Source organism: Rattus norvegicus, chromosome 14 (assembly GCF_036323735.1).
Source record: "Rattus norvegicus strain BN/NHsdMcwi chromosome 14, GRCr8, whole genome shotgun sequence".
Taxonomy (NCBI): Eukaryota; Metazoa; Chordata; class Mammalia; order Rodentia; family Muridae; genus Rattus; species Rattus norvegicus.
Window position 1 is genome coordinate 101,786,848 of NC_086032.1, and position 17,604 is coordinate 101,804,451.

At 42.8% G+C, this 17,604-nt stretch overlaps 1 protein-coding gene across 5 annotated transcripts in view; it reads right to left on the reverse strand.

Moving 5' to 3' along the window:
* Positions 1-245, reverse strand: part of Sanbr (SANT and BTB domain regulator of CSR) — a 69,474-nt gene extending 69,229 nt beyond the window's left edge. For 3 of the 5 annotated variants that reach the window (XM_063273270.1, XM_039092096.2, XM_017599249.3), the window contains exon 1: positions 67-245. The gene's annotated coding sequence lies outside the window, so the exon portion shown is untranslated. The remainder of the gene's footprint in view (positions 1-66) is intronic. The other 2 variants (NM_001100971.1, NM_001414964.1) reach the window with 2 other exon arrangements.
* Between the last annotated feature and the right edge of the window lie 17,359 nt (positions 246-17,604).

The following is a 17,604-nucleotide window of genomic DNA, read 5'->3' on the forward strand; positions in this document are numbered from 1 at the left end:
GCTCCCGGCCCTCGCCCCACTTCCAGCTCCCGGGTGGCTGCCCCAGCCTCTCATCGTCTCTCTCACCTCCACAGGGCCGCGGCGGCCCTCACCGCACCGGTGTCACCTGCAGCGGCCGGCACCGCCCGCGCTCGCGCCCAGAACGGCGCGACCCGGCGCACACGCCCGGCTGAGGCGGCCTCACGAGCCACGGCCGCACCCGCCTGCGCCCGCTAGCCAGCCGTCCTGCAGTAGCGCCGAGGGGCGGGGCCCGGCTGCGTAGCCCGGCCAATTGCAAGCTAGCGCCGCAGCGCAGCATCCAATGAGTGACGAGCTCCTGTGGGCGGGTGGGTGCGGGCCCGGCCAGAGCGCAGCCCAGCGCTTCGCTGAGCCTGCTCTTCACCCTGCCCTCTCTGCCTCTTCCTCTCAGGCCTGTCGCAGTGCAGCGTCCCCACCCTCTCAGCGTCCCGTCTCTTAGCAACTAGATCCTCAGCACATGATCTTGGAGCAAGTGCTCAAGAAGGGATACGTGGGAGATAAAGGGAGCTCGAATTAAAAGAATAGAGTAATAACTCATTTTGCTATAAAGCTGCTTAGGTACAACAGAAAAATTATATGCTCTGATAGGGCGTTGGCTGGCGTTTAGAAACATACTGTAAACTGAAAAGCTGGTGACTTCTCAGATGTAGTGTGGAAAATGACGTCCAATGTTAAACTTGGAAGACTAGTTAACGTTCAGTCTTAGAGCACTAACAGAAATGGATTAGAGGCCAGAATGTGAGTTTGCGTTGGTTTTGGCAAGGTTCAACTAAAACAGTGTCTGTCCTCTAACAAACCAGTTTGCAAGCAGAAAGGGGGGGGGGGAGGGAGGGCGGGCAGTTTATTCTGTGTAAGCTGTATATCAAAAAGAATGTAAAAATAAGTCTCAAGGTTATGGTTTCAATCAAATCTTCATTTCTTTTTGTTTCCCAGAGGAATCTGAAAGTTTTGTTTTTGTTTAATCTCTTTAATCGCCGTATCTGCCAAGGCTTCCCTCCATCCACTCAAATGGATCTCCCCTCCTACTTTGGGGAGATGGTCTCAATGTGCAGGAGGAGTCCAAACTGGGCCCAAGGAATGAGGCTTCCACAGTTGGTAATGGGCCTCAGCCTTCATCAAAGCTCTGAGCAGCACAGTAAGAGAAGCACCGCGATCATTTGGCAGACTCGGGCTTCCTGCTGGGAGCTAATGGCCCCTGTCTTGCTCTTAGGCGAGAATGCTTGAACGTCAGGTCAGTGGCCACACATCTAGCTTTTGACCTCCAAGTCATCGGCTGCAGCAGGTAAGCCATTCCAATACTGGGTCACACTCATGCCCTTGATGGCAACCTTACCTCCCTTCTCACGGAGACCAAAGGATTCTAACACCCCTTCTAAGAACAGCCGTGCTTTAGGACAGCTTTGGTGGGGAGTTGCTCACACAATCCCATACCCAGCCAAGTGTCCACAGTTCCTGGTTTAGGATACCCAGGTTTTGTTACCAGACTTGCGAGGGCTCATTTGTCATGGTAATCCATGAAGTAAAGGAAGCCTACCATCTACGCAGCACTTACAAATACACGCCAGAAATGCATCTATTGTATACCTTAGTCACCGTGGCAACACTAGGACGCTTGTACAGTTATTCCCTTTTTAATAATAAAATAAAATGTAAAACACAAATTATCACACTAGAATTGGACAAAAAAAAAAAAAAAAAAAAAAAAAAAACAGAAGGGAAAGAGACAAGAGAAGGCACCAGAAACAGAGACCCACTTCTTCACACATAGCAATCCCGTGAAAACACTATGCTGGAAGCCATATCACATGCTGAGGGCCGGCTGCAGCCCTGTGCGTGCTGCTTCAGTCTCTGCAAGTTCTCATGGGCTTTAGTCATGTTGGTTTAGGGGACTTGTTTTCTTGGTGTCCTCCCTCCCCTCTGGTGCTTACCCTCTTTCCTCTTCCACAGGGCACCCTGAGCTCTAAGGGTTTGATAGAGACATTCCATTGAGGGCTGAGTGTTCCAAGATCTGTCTGTCTGTCCGTCCATCCATCCATCCGTCTACTCTGTCTCTCTGCATAATATCTGGCTGTCAGTCTCTGCATTTGTTCCTATCTGCTGCAGGATCCGGCTTCTCTGATGGTTGGGCAAGGCACTGATCTGTGAGTACAGCAGAGTGACATCAGGAGTCATTTGATTGTGACTTAAATTTTTTAAGTAGTTCTTTTTTTTTTTTTTTCATTAAGAACACTAGTTAGGGGTTGGGGATTTAGCTCAGTGGTAGAGCACTTGCCTAGCAAGCGCAAGGCCCTGAGTTCGGTCCTCAGCTCCGAAAAAAAGAAAACAAATTAAAAAAAAAAAAAAAAGAACACTAGTTAGTTTTACCCTAGGTCCTTGACCTCAGGTTCTTGGTCAACTAAGCAGTGTGGAGTATGAGTTCTGTCTTGTAGAGCAGGCTTCAAGGCCAATCAGACACTTGGTGGCTGGCTACTCCCACAAGCTCTGTGCTACTGTTAAAATAGCATGTCTTTTGGGTAGGACACCCTTGCCAATCAGAGGGTTTGTGGCTGGTTGGTGTTTATGTTTCTCCTTTGGTAGCATGTAGAGTATCTTTCTGTACCCGACATGGGGTGAGAGCTCTTTGCAGGTGCCCGCTTGACTTCTCCATGTTCAATGAGCTGTGTTAGAGTTTTCTTGAACAGTGGGGCCCCATTGCCAGTTTCTGGGGAGCAACCTATAGTTTTGACAACAGCCCGGGGTTGTTTGGGGTTCCCATGGGACCCATTTGCCCAACAACTGAATTAGATGTAACCCAATCTCAGGACTGGAAGCTTCGTTTGGTAGCAAAGAGATGATGGGTCGGCCTCTGTCTCCCGTTATTTGGTGATTTCCTTTAGATCACCTTCATGTAGGTGCACAGTTTAGGAAGTTCTGCTGTATTAGGTTCCCATAGTTCTCAAATGGCCCTTAATTTTGGCTGTCTTTCTTGGTATTTCTTCCCTTGTCCCCTCTCCCTTCTCTTTCCCATTAGAGCCTCCCGTTCTAGCTCCTCATCCACAAGTATCTATTCTGTTTCCCTTTCCTAATAATCCCCATGTCCCTCCTTTTTGTGTGTTTTGTTACTATCTTTTTTAAAAAATTGGATATTTTAAATTTACATTTCAAAAGTTATCCCCTTTCCCGGTTTCCTGTCCATAAACCCCCTATCTCATCCCCCTACCCCTTCTTCTATGAGGGTGTTCCCCCTCTGCAACCACTCCCCCTTCCCACCTCCCCACCTTCACATTCCCCTACACTGGGGGGAGGGGTTCAGTCTTGGCAGGCTGTTAGTGCCCAACAAGGCCATCCTCTGCTACTTATGCAGCTGGAAACATGGATCTGTCCATGTGTATTTTTTGGATGATGGTTTAGTCCCTGGGAGCTCTGGTTGGTTGATATTGTTGTTCTTATGGGGTTGCAAGCCCCTTCAGCTCCTTCAATCCTTTCTCTTACTCCTTCAATAGGGTCCAATGGTTGGCTGCTAGCATTTGCCTCTGTATTTGTCATGCTCTGGCTGAACCTCTCAGGAGACAGCTGCATATGTCCCTCCTAGTCCCTTACTCTATACCTAACCTCTGTGACTTATGGATTGTAACTGGGTTATCAATGACTTAATAGCTGATATACACATATAAGTGAATACATACTCTGTTTGTCTGTCTGGATCTGGGCTACTCCCCCAGGATTACTTTTTTTCTAGTTGCATCACTTTCCGTGCACTTAGGACTTCATGATTCCTTTCTTTCCTTCTTTCTTTCTTTCTTTCTTTCTTTCTTTCTTTCTTTCTTTCTTTTTGATGGACAAGTGATATTTCATTGTGTAAATGTACCACATTTTCTTTATCCATTCTTCTCTTGGGGGACATGTAGGTTACTTCCGATTTTTGCCAGTTATGAACAGAGTAGCAATAAGCATGGCTGAGCAGGTGTCTCTGTAGTGGACACACATGCTAGAGTCATCGGAGAAGAGGGAGTCTCAGTTGAAAAATGTCAGGAGCCATCACAAGACAAGCTAATAAGTAGCAGGCGATCTTCCTGAGATGATCTGTCTCAGATTAAAATAATCCATGACAGATTTGCTTTAGGGAGATTCCTGCTATTAGTAACAACTACTAGGTATTAACCCACCCTTTTGAGCAGATCTCTGCAGATCTACGAAGATGTACAAATAGATGATTTCTCAATTCTTTATGATGATCCAATAGGAACTCCTAAAGTTATGTCAGTGATTGTTAAGCTGGGTTATAGTGGGACTGCTGTTAGGTCCTTCTCTGTCAGTCAAAACTGCAATGAGAACTCTGTCAGCCTCCCAAGTGTCACCAGTTGACTGCAGTCAGTTAATAGTAACCAGACTTTCTCCCACTCAGAGCACATTCCAAGAGTTATAAACTGTTATAACTGTGGTAAAACCGTTAACTAAAGGTCATAAAAAGGGAATTAGCGACTTATAAGTGCTAGGACAGAAGATAAACATCTCCCCAGTGGGGGTTTTGCAGCTCTGAGGGGGAAGCAAGTGTTACAGCTCTGGAAAGGTTCTGGCAGTCAGGAGTCAAGAAATATCATAATGTCACATTACACAAGCCCTACACGGGAGATTTATTGGGAAAGACACAAGAGAGTGACTGCTGATGCTTGCGTGAGAAGCAGCAACAAACTGAGCAGGAGGAAGGATTCACATAGGGTTTCCTTGGACCAGAGCTATCCAGGGTAGCCTGGGATTGGAGGGCTTTGGTGGCTTGATCTTGGGCTCTTTTTTTTTTTTTTCCTTGCAGGACCAGCCCCGGACACTGTCTAATTTGAGAGGCTGGAAAAAGGACATAGAAAAGTCCATGGTGATGTAAGGCTAGTCATTCACACCTCAAGGGGTGTCCACTGAATACTGGACTTAAAGGAGTGTGCCAACACCACCAGGCTTGAGTATTTCCTTAATTAATGACCAGTGTGGGATGGCCCCAGCACACTGTGGATGGAGTTACCCTGGGCAGGTTGGGTCTGCACTCTTTAAGACAATGAAAGTAACCATAACTAAAACAGTGCCAGTGATGGCTAATTTGGGTTATCGCCTTGACTACATCTGGAACTAAAACCCCCAAATAAGTGTTAAACCTGTGAGGGAAGTTTTGCTTAATTTGAAGTAAGAAAAAAATCCACTTCTTTTTTTTTCCTTCTTCTCCACCTTTATTAATTAATTTATTAATTTATTAATTAATTATTTCTTATTTACATTTCAATTGTTATTCCCTTTCCCAGTTTCCGGGCCAACATCCCCATAACCCCTCCCCCTCCCCTTCTATGTGGGTGTTCCCCTCCCCATCTTCCCTCCATTACCGCCCTCCCCCCAACAATCACAAAAATCCACTTCTAATCCAGGCCTTTTAGATAGGATAATCCAGGTCTTGAGGTGTGAAGACATACCTTTAGTCTAGACCTCACATTGTACAGGAAGCCTATATAAGGACATGGAAGAAGGAAGCTTCTGCTCTTTGCCTGCTTGCCTTCACCTTGCAAGTCCATTCCCTCATTGGCATTAGAGCCTACTTCATCAGGATTCCAGTGTAGACTGAAGACCAGCCAAGACATGCAGCCTTGTGGACTGAGCAACTACTGGATTCTTGGACCTCACAGTCAGCCATTGTTGGATCAGCTGGACTGCAGCTTGTACATTGTTCTAATAAATCTCCCTTCTCTATATATGATAAATATAATGAATGCATAAGTTCATTCATAAGTTTTGACACTCTGAACCCTAATTACAATGCCTGGGTGATATATCTGTATCTTGAGGTAAATTGATTTGTGTTCCTGAAAATCCACTCCCATTGATTTCCATAGTGGCTATACAAGTCTACACTTCCACAAGCAGCGGAGGAGTGTTCCCCTTACTCCATATCCTTGCTAGCATGAGCTGTTACTTGTTGTATTGGTCTTAGCCATTGATGGTGTAAGTAGTTGTTTTGATTTGTGTGTCCTTGATGGTTAAGGATCTTGAACATGGCTTTAAGTGTTTCTCGGTCATTTGAGTTTCCTTTTTTAAAAGAATTTTGTTTCAATATGTACTCTATTTTTAATTGGGTTGTTTTCTTGGTATCTAGCTTTTTTTTTTTTAGTTCTTTATCTATTTTGGATATTAGTCCATTATCAGATGTGCAGTTAGTAAAGATCTTTCCACTCTGTAGGCTACCACTTTGTCTCAAATATGGTACCCTTTGCCATGCAGGTTTTCAGTTTCATGAGGTCTGACTCATTAATGCTGTTTTAGTGCCTGTACTATTGGTATTCTGTTCAGAAAATCTTCCTGTGCCAATGAGTTCAAGGTTATTCTCTACTTTCTTTCTTTGGGTTCAGTGTATCTGGTTTTATGTCTTGGTCTTTGATCCATTTTGTGCAAGGTGATAAGCATGGATCTACTTGTATTTTTCTACATGCAGCCATACAGTTTCACTTTCACCATTTCTTGAAGATGGTGTCTTTTCCAGTGTGTATTTCTGGCTTCTTTGTAAAAAATCAGGTGTCCATAGGTGTGCAGATTTATGTCTGGATCTTCAATTTGATTCCATTTATCTGTGGTCTCTTAAGAGTCCATATCACATCTGTCCAGGGTGACTTTGAGTCTCCATTGAGAAGTTAGGTGTTACTTTAATAGGTCTGCCGTCATATGATACTTGGTCTTTTTCTTTGTAGTTTTTAATACTCTTTGTTCTGTACATTTAATGTTTTGATTAATATGTGGTGAGTGAAATTTCTTTTCTGGTTCACTATATTTGGTATTCTGTATGCTTCTTGTACTTTGATAGGTATCTCCTTCTTTAGATTAGGGAAATTTTGTTGTATGGTTTTGTTGAAAGTACTTTCTGTTCCTTTGACCTGGGTTTCTTCTCCTTCCTGTTTGGATTTTTCCTAGATTTGGTCTTTTCATAGTATATATCAGGTTTCATGGTTGTTCGTGCCATGATTTCAGATTTAACATTTACTTTGGCTGGATTATCCATTTATCACATCATGTTCTCAATCCTGAGATTATCTTGTCCATCCCTTGTGTACTGTTGGTGAGGCTTGCCTCTGAGGTTCTGTTCAAGTTCCTACATCTTTCATTTCCAGATCCTGTCAATTTGGTTTTCTACATTGATTCGATTTTCACTTTCAGGTCATAAACTGTTTTATTCATTTCTTTAAGGTATTTATTAGTTTCCTCTTTAAGGACGTCAATCATATTTACAAAGGCCATTTTAAGGTTGTTTTCCTGTGTTCCAGCTATGTTGCAATACTCAGGACCTGCTGTGGTAGGATTGCTGGTTCTAATGGAGACATACTGTCCTGGCTGTTAGTTGTTTTCACACCTGAGTCCAGACACATGGGTTTTGGGAAGACTGTAATTCTAGGTACTGATATCTAGTCTTGTCTTTGTTGGGTGTTCCTTGGTTTTCGTTGCCCTCTCTAGTAAGAGAGTGCGGTGACTATGTGTTGTTGCATGGTTAGGAAATTCTTCTAGGATCCTGATAGGTTGGCTAGTGGATGTTCCAGGCAAAATGTTTCTAGAAATTGGGACCTGACACTTAGGGATAGGGATGGGCTGGAGGGGTATTAAGGAGGTCCACGGGAAAGAAGAAAGCAGGATACTCCACCAAGATTTGCTAAGTGCCCTGGGAATGGGGGCGGGGAGCGAGGAAAAGCCGCAGCAGACGGTTTGCTAGAGATAAAACTGGGGGACTGGTTTTGGAGGAGCTGAGGGAGAGGTGGCCATCTGCAGTTGGCCTACCTGCTTCTCTGGATGGAGTCTCTGCATTCGTAACCACAGTAAAGTGTGAGACTAAAAAGGAGCTCCATTGTTACTGGAAATAATGTCTCAGAGCTGGAGAGATGGCTTAGTGGTTAAGAGCACCAGCTGCTCTTCCAGAGGACCTGAATTTGATTCCCAGCACCCGTGTAGAGCTCACAACACGGAACTTCAGTCCCAGGAGATCTGCTGCCCTCTACTGACCTTGGTGCCCACGGTACAGACATACATGAAGGCAAGACACTCATGTACATAAAATGTCGAAAGTAAGATGGGACTATATGTTCAAGTGCTTGGCTGAGTGTGTAACATGTAGTCTTTTCAACAAACCACACAGTATGATTCTTATCCCATTTATAGATGATGAAAGTGGGGTTCGAGGGTAAACTCTACGAAAATGGCAAAGCTGGAATGCAAACATAGACCTGACTCAACATTTAAAAAAGTGATTAGAAGTGAAATATTCTGCTCTTCAAAATGTGACTAGTAGTCAAAGTGAAAAACAAAACAAAAACAAAACTAGACTCCCCAATTGAATGTTCATAATAACTTTTATTAATTCACCAAACATCTTAATCTTCTCATCTTCAGCCCCCTCCCCCCCAAATCAAAGACCTTGATCCACCTTCAACATAGGGAATTATATATAACTTCAGGTTAAGGACTAGTTATTAGAAATTAAATATTGGTAGTACCTAAAAGCTCAGAAGGAATATTTGCTGGCCTTTCGTATTAACAAGGTACTATGCAGGCAGGGATGACCTGGAGCTTCTAATCCTTCTGTCTCCAATCCTCAAGTGTTGAGATTATAGGCAGGCACGGCACCTGCTTTACCCAGTGCTGCTGACCCTGACCTGGGGCTTTGTGAACGCTAGATAAGAATCCTGACCACTGGGCCCCAGCCCTGCTCTTTCTCCTTTTAAATGTATGTGTGCATGTGGTGTGTGCACACATCTGCCCTTCTGTGTCTGTGTACACGCACGGCCCATGTGTGGCTGTCAGGGGATTGGGTCACATCGCACAGTTTGTATCAAAAGATCTTTTACCTATGAACTATCTCACTACTGCCAACTGCTTCTTGGTTTTTGAAGTTTGTGTTTTCACATACAAGTAGAAAAACAAACACGATTTTATACAATAGTTGAGGTTTGTTTTTCCAATGAATTTGTGATGTAGTTGCCATGTGTCTATCATGCATGGCCAGCTAATTTTCAAGGATTTCAAAGAACATTACTATAGATTTATAAAACATACATGAACCACACATAAAAGTATTTTCCTTTCCTCTGATGAGTTACAAAAGATTTAGGAGATTTACCAGGTCTTAAGGCACATGTTTCTAAGTGCTAATTTCAGTTTAAGGCGATGTAAGATTCTTGACAAAAATGACAAAATGTTTGTCAACACCATTTCCTTAGACTCATACATAATACCCCTTTTCTATTTTCTAGCATTAGTGTCTTTTAAGTCCCCTTTCCTCATATTCCACTAAGAGCATATTTCCCAGCTAATTTCTAATTAAGGACTAGTTTTTAGAAATGAAATATTTTTCCTACTTCAAAACCCTAAGCACCTAAAAGAAGCAAATCCACCATATATTATTTCCCACAAGGTAAAACTTATAAGTAATTTTATATTAGAGCCTGGAAATTGGATGGAATTTCTAGTTGTGGCTGAGGCTCATGAAAAACACTGGTGGCCTTACAGGAAATGGTAGAGAGAGGGAGTGCAAGCGATCAGAACGGGTGAGTGGAGTAGTAGGAAGAGGGGTGGTGGAAGACATCCAGAGTTGTCTTTAACACAGACTCTCTGGTCGCATATCTCAGCCTTTTGATGCATGGCTGAGTCTTAATTTTTACCTGTATTTGATTATTTGGGGCATGTGCTGATCAAAATCTTTGCACTTTCCTGTTCCACAGATGATTTTGGAACTCAGAGGTATTTCCCTTTGATCCACTCCTGGCAGGTGCTACAGAGAGGTTAAAAGTAGTAAAGTTTACTTAGACAACCTCTCATGTCACATACACAGGGACTCTCCCTATCTGAACAGGCCCTGCTTGATGGTAAGGCCCTAACAGAGAAAGGCTACAGGCAGGACAGGTGATCTTGTCACTAAGTAGGTCTACTGTTCTTCCAGGTGTGCCTTATCTAGAATGTCCCTGGACTTTTCAAACACCTGCCTCAGCCAGAAGTACAAGGATTCAGTGTCTCTTACTCTAGTTAGGCCACATCAGCTACCATGAACCCATTTCCACACAACAAACTACCTCCTTGCACCTTATTCTCTCACAAGGAACCTTAAAAGAACGGGCTCTGCTCTTCCTAGGTGGCCGAAACCTTTTCCTTCGAACCAGACTCTATGCCACTTAGAGGGATGATTCAATTTCTCTCTCTCAAACTGTTCCTCCTTGAAGCCCAACACAACCTAATATTTCTAACTGTATTATAGGCAGGTTGCCAGTTCTCACGGCCAGGTTTGTTTTTAAATGCACTTATCATGGATGACCCTCTGTTTCTCAAGATTTGCTCAAGGTCTTGCCCAAATACTTTCTCAGGAAAGGTTTGAATATGCATGGCCCATAGGAAGTGGCACTATTAGGAGGTGTGGCCTTATTGGAGGAGGTGCAGCCTTGCTAGAGCAAGTGTGTCATTGTGGAGGCAGGGCTTTGAGGTCTCAGCTCTATGCTCAGGTCTGGCCAGTGTAATCTAGCCCCTCCCCTCCTGGCTGCCTTGGAAAGACAGTCTCCTTCTGGCTGCCTTTGGATCGATGTGGAACTCTTGGCTCCTCCAGCACCATGTCTGTCTGTATGCTTCCCGGCATAATGATAATGGACTGAACCTCTAAAACTGTAAGCCAGCCTTTATAAGAGCTGCTTCGACCACGGTGTGTGTCCACAGCAGTAAAACCCTAAGACAGCAAGCATGGCAATTAGTTGAGCAGCTTTAGACTTTCAGGTGGGAAGACGATAAAAAGGCCTGTTTATTACAATTTCTATGAAACAGACTGACAAACCTGTCCATTCAACAGAAGGGAGCAAGGAGGATAAGGACTGAAGAGAAGATTATGTCAAGTCTTTCTAAATTCAGCTACAAATTCAGTGCAATTCTAATAGGAATCACATCAGTTTGTTTTAGGGAATTGAACTGATGGTAAAACCCACTCAGAAGAATAAAATTCCCAAGTAGTTATTTTTAGCAGAGTAATACGAGGATAAGTCATTCCCGTTGGATAAGAAGACATGCTACAAAGTTAAGACAATTTTGTCAGCTGGGGAAATAGCTCAGTGGGTAAAGAAGTGCTTGCCATGCTAGTGTGAGGACCTAAGTTTTGCATGCCCAGAACTCAGGTATGGTTGGGTGTAGTCGTACATGTGCCTGTGATCCCAGCATTCCTTCAGGGAGACGGAGCGGGGAAACAGGAGAATCCCCTGGAAGCTGGTAGGCTAGCTAGCCTGGATTATGCAGTGGGAAAAGACAAAAGACCCAAAGAAGACAAGAGTTCAAATAAGCACTTGAGGTTGTTTCCTGATGTCCACAGACATGCTTTGGCATGCACAGACCTGTGCATCCACATTGTACACACAGATAAAAAGTATTACCCTGGGTAAGGAACTATATACACTGAGTATTTTACAATACAAGGATTTGGTTCATAGCAAAAAGAGGGAAATATGTGTAGTTAAGTAGATAGTATTAGGGAAGCTGGTTATAACTCTATTCAGTATAGCAAGAAGACGCTCAGATAAAAGACTCAAAATGATATAACCAGGCAGCAGGGTCATTTAGGCTTATGGAAAGGTACAGTGCATTAAACAGCACAGCAGAGGTAACATTCTTTTTTTTGGCCATTTGGTTGTTTCCGTGCAACTTTAGACAGACAACTCTGCCACAAAGTCCACCCCATTTCTCTAAGAGGGAGGCCTGCAAAGTGCAAACAACAATGTCAAAAAAAAAGAAAAAAGAAAAAAAAGAAAGAAAAAAAGAAAGAAAAAGAAAAAAGAGAAGAAAAAAAAAGAAAGAAAAGAGCCGCAGCACTTCGATTCCAAATCAAAGTCCTCAGAATCTCCTGGATGCTGTTGCATGAACACACAACCAAAATGGGCACAGTACCCAGCCGTAGCAGGCACCAAATGGCAGCATACTGCAGCCATTCCTTTGCATCTTCCCTTCTGAAATACCAGACATCACCACCAAGGTCTGTGGATGGGAAAATACCAGTCCCTGCCCAAACTCACGACGTCATAAGTGGAACTACTTCACAGGAAAGGCGCATGAGGCATCCAGACAACCGTTTCAATTGTCAAGTCTCAGACATGTTCAGGTTTCTGATCTCTGATACCAATGCATGACCAGAGAAAGGCCCTCATAAATCTCTTAGCTCAGAAATGTCCCCAGAGGGACATCCTAAAACTTCCTCGCTACAGAAAACATGAAGCCAGAAAAATCTCTAGAGGTAAGTTCCACCGTCCTGCAAAGAACAAAAGCAGCAGCAGAATGTGTGCTGAGAACCAGCTGCCTTTTGGGTTGAGACAGGGACTCAGACTGGTTCCAATTCGCTGTGTGGTATAGGATCTTCCTGACCACCTCCAAGTGCTGGGACTGAAGACTGAACCACTCATTATGCCTCGCTCCTATTTTTCTCCTCCTCTCATTATCAGAGGGTAACTCTTTTCCATTAATGAGCAGAGATCTTAGGTTGGGCTCAAACTTCAAAGTACAGCTAAGAAATTCAACTCCAATTCAAGATATAAATGTTATAGCAAAACTATAAAGTAACAGAAAAGCAAGATGCGAAACAAACTAGGGAGAATTTCCATTATATTAAAGATACCAAGAATTAATAAATGCCAACGGCAACGCTAAGTTATCTCCAACTTCTCGACCTGGTAGGCAAGTGATATTAAAAGTACAGACAGCGTCTTACGCTAAAACAGTGAGTAAGACGTAAGCATACACCACAAATGAGAAACCAGACTGACTGGGAAAGGAGAATGTATTTTCCCCGTGATGGATAATATTGTTAGCGACTGTACTGAGAAGTGCATGGGTTTAGTAAAGCATGTAACCTGTGTGTCCATGATGGCAATTCCAGAATTGGAATTTACATTTAGACGTCTCTGACCGGTAAGCGGGCGAGCCGTTGGTAGGCTGGAATCTGACAGCATTAGTGGGAGGCCCCGTCCTGTGGTCTGCCTGCTTGCCGGGTGTGACTTGCTCTGCTGCCACCATCAACCGACATTTTTCAAACACTTAACCAAAAGAAGTAAACCTGTAGGAGGCACAGCTCACAGAAAACATCAGAGAAGCCAGAAGTGTTAAACATGAAGGCTTTTTCTTCAAGGGAAGAGGATGACTAGTGTCTGTTCGCCTGGAAGGCTGGAGTGGATGTTGTCTGAGAGGCTAGTGATCTTTTGCTAACATCCCGAGTCTTTTCTCCCAGTGGCTAGAATACATCCTCATGAAAGAGGTCCCATGTACTTTGCAGTTTCGATTGATATAGCCCGTCCTCATGCTTATTACCAATCTCCCAGGCCCTAACTCTGAAAACCGTTTCTCTGTGAGTAAGAACCCATTTTTACGGTGAAGGTCACAGTTGCCTCAGTGAGGAGCTGTACTTTCCACGGGAGTTTCATGTAGCCATGTAAAGGTTTGTTGTAGTAACTGTTGTGTGGAAACCTCTTCCCAGTGTTTTACTGCTTTTAAAGCTTGGTCAGACCCAGCACCTGCTAAAGTTGTGCTCAATCAAGTTTCACGTTAACCCCTTCCCAGCTGTGATACTTGCAGGCACCCAACATAAGCCCTTGTATTAGGCTGTTTCCGTCAGGGGGTCACAGGGTGAGGAAGCTACCTAATACACATTGGAAGTAATCAGACAGTGCACACTAAAGAGAAAAAACCATTTACATGGTTAACAAAGGGGGAATGCTAAGGGAAGAGAGAATGTCAAGTCTTGCTGGTGGATGGGAAAACTGAAACAGAGAATACAAAGGTTAGCTTCTAAAGCAAATATGCACACACGAAACACTTGGATCATCTAGTCTAAGACAAAAGAGCAAAGATGGGACCAAGTAAACTCCTAAGGAGACAGACCTGCAGAAGCAGGGAGACAAGTACTCAGGACTATAAAATGGAGACACAACAGAGTTGTATCTGCTGGCCAAAAGCACATACGTAAGTTTTGAAAACCCAATTTTATAAAATACACAGTATATAATGCCAATACAATTAACTTAAAAAGTTACAAACTTTTATGTAACGTTCTAAGGAATATATTCAAAGTCTGTAAGATACCTAGGAGATACAGACACTGAATGCGGGTGGGAGTGACAAGTACGGGGTGAGACTGGCGTCCACAATTATGAGCAAAGAACAAAATTTATTTTATGGGAGCAGAGACACTTGTAAGAATTAAATGCTCTTTCAAAATGTGATGTATAATAAAAAATATTCTTAAGTTGCCACATGATTTATAAGCAACTAACTGGCTTTAAACAAAACTTTATTCTCCCAAAAGATGAATTAAGAGGTTATACAATATAAAAAGACCTTTCAAGGTAACACTAAGAAAATGTCTTTAGTTTGGTAACTATTCCACTTGTTTTCCTTTTTTTTTTTTTTAATTTGTTTAGACAGGGTCTGTGAAGCCCTGGCTATCCTTGAGCCCACCAAATAGACCAGGCTACCCTTGAACACCTGCCCCTCTGGGATTAAAGGTGTATGACCACCCCCAGCTTCCAATTAAAAAAGTTACATTTTGCATGACCATGCCCAGCACTAGTTTGAATTACTATTTTGTGTATGTGCATGTGCCTGGATGAGTCTCTGTGTACTACATACATGGAGATGCTGTGGGGCGAGAAGAGGGCCCCGGCCCCCCAGGGGCTGGATCCCAGATGGGTGTGGGTGTTACGAACTGAGCCTAGACTGTCTGCAGGAGCCATCTCTGTAGGCCCTAATTTTAATTCCTAACTACATACATGTGAATCTGAGGCTTAGGCTGGTATACTCTGACACTTACAAAGGCTTGAAATGTTTATGTGCATAGGGAAAAACATGAGATCCACACACCATTTTACTTTTTAATATCCTTAAGAAAAGCTCCAATAAGAGGTAGATGTAGCAACTATCCTCAAAGTTATCAATGATGAAACAGAAAATTAATAATGGCACTTAGAACTTACAGTGAGTGTAGTGTCCAATCTGAGCCAGGTCTTGAAAATCACATACATCTTTATTCACTGTGTGTGATACAGCATAACTGTGGAGGCCAGAGGGCAGGGACTGAACTCAGGAAGGCAAGATCCGTGGCAAGCATGCTTTACCCACTGAGACATTTCAGTGGCCCAGGTTTCTCAAAATCTAAATTTGAGGTATTTTTATTTAATTTGCCTGTAGACAATGTTTCTACATTTTTTTTTTTTTAATCAAAAAGAAATAGCTGGGGCTGGGGATTTAGCTCAGCGGTAGAGCGCTTGCCTAGCAAGGGCAAGGCCCTGGGTTCGGTCCCCAGCTCCGAAAAAAAGAAAAAAGAAAAAAAAAAAAAAAAAAAAAGAAATAGCTATGTGGTGGTGGTGGTGAGTGGCAGAGTTCGAGGCCAGTCCGGTCTACGGAGTGAGCTCCAGGACATCCAGGGCTACACAGAGAAACCTTGTCTTAAAACGACAACAACAACAGCAACAACAACAACAACAACAGCAAGAAGGAAAAAGAAAGAGAACAAGACTCATCGGTTTGTAGTAACATATACACAATGTCCTGGAGTGGGGGGGGAGTTAACTCTGAATTGCAAGTTAACATTTATCTTGAAAAAAGAAATCAAATTTCAAATATTTTTATTTCTCCAGTAAACTGTTTTCACCATCTATTAAAATAAAAAATTTGACTGTAATGTACTCTTTTTCCATTAAAGACAGCACAAAATAAAGAGCAGCTGCAGTCAGGTGAGTGAACAACTTGGACTGGCCAGACGAGTAAGATGTATAGTCTGAAAAGAAAGCTGACAAAATACAGTTACAACCTTTGAGGTCTGTTTTCTTACTGTATCTTCTGATTCATTTAATTGAAAATGTAGTTTCCTGTGAAGTAACACTACTTCAGTAAGCCCCTAAGAAAACAATACTGGAGCCGTGACCAGTCCATTCGTTTCCTCTAAACAGCAAAATTTTCTGCCATTTCAGTCCTACAATTGTTTTTCTATGATTTTAATGAAGAGTGGAATAGGTGGTTATTAGGTTACTACTACAATCTATCATAGTCAGCCAAACAATAAAGACCCTAAAGGAAAGTTTTATCACCTAATTGTCTAAGCTCTTTTCTACACAACTGAAATGTAGGCCACAAACCCTATTTCCCTATTTCAAAGCTCACCTTCTAAAACAAACCAACCCCAAACCTAAATAGTGTTGACTCGACATTACTCCTACTTTATTACTGGTATTTAATCTAGATGTCTAGACATGAGAACAGTTCAGACATCTCAAGTCTCAAGTTAGTTTGTTAAAAGACTTGGTTTTGCGAGCCAGGACCATGGCTTAGTGGTAGGAAGGCTCCTATTAAGTGTGAGAAGATCGGCCTAGAGATAAGTACTGAGTGCTTTTCTCTGTTCTAAGTCGAAAGGACACATGACCTACTGTATTGTCATCTCCTTCCTAATGGGTCTTCAGCTCTCTGTTCCCGGACATCTTGGGTGAGACGTGGGTTAGTGTCAACTGCTCTAGAATTACTTATTGACAAACACATCTATGGAAGAAACAAAACCAAGTCACTTTTTATCAAAAAACCACAGCTGTTAGTAGTATCTATAAATGAATTCTGTATCTATTCTGACAGTACTAATCTGTACAATTATATTCACAGTAAGCATATAAAGCTTCCAAGTGGGGAAACTGTACTGAAACATAACACGTTTTCAATATTTAAAGCTGAACTTGATTTTGGAATTTATAAAAGTAATTATCTTATGCAGAAGCAGAAAATTCAGGATTAACAATCATTACTGCCAGTACTGATTATATCGTGAAGTGTAATCTTAAAGGACTTCTGTCTTGGAGGAGAAAACCAAAAATCCATAAACTGTGATCACTCAGGATGAGATCTGGTTATACATGTGATTGGCTCAGGATGAGATCTGGTTATACATGTGATCACTCAGGATGAGATCTGGTTATACATGTGACTGGCTCAGGATGAGATCTGGTTATACATGTGACTGGCTCAGGATGAGATCTGGTTATACATGTGATGGCTCAGGATGAGATCTGGTTATACATGTGACTGGCTCAGGATGAGATCTGGTTATACATGTGATGGCTCAGGATGAGATCTGGTTATACATGTGACTGGCTCAGGATGAGATCTGGTTATACATGTGATGGCTCAGGATGAGATCTGGTTATACATGTGACTGGCTCAGGATGAGATCTGGTTATACATGTGACTGGCTCAGGATGAGATCTGGTTATACATGTGATGGCTCAGGATGAGATCTGGTTATACATGTGACTGGCTCAGGATGAGATCTGGTTATACATGTGACTGGCTCAGGATGAGATCTGGTTATACATGTGATGGCTCAGGATGAGATCTGGTTATACATGTGACTGGCTCAGGATGAGATCTGGTTATACATGTGACTGGCTCAGGATGAGATCTGGTTATACATGTGATGGCTCAGGATGAGATCTGGTTATACATGTGATGGCTCAGGATGAGATCTGGTTATACATGTGATGGCTCAGGATGAGATCTGGTTATACATGTGACTGGCTCAGGATGAGATCTGGTTATTATACATGT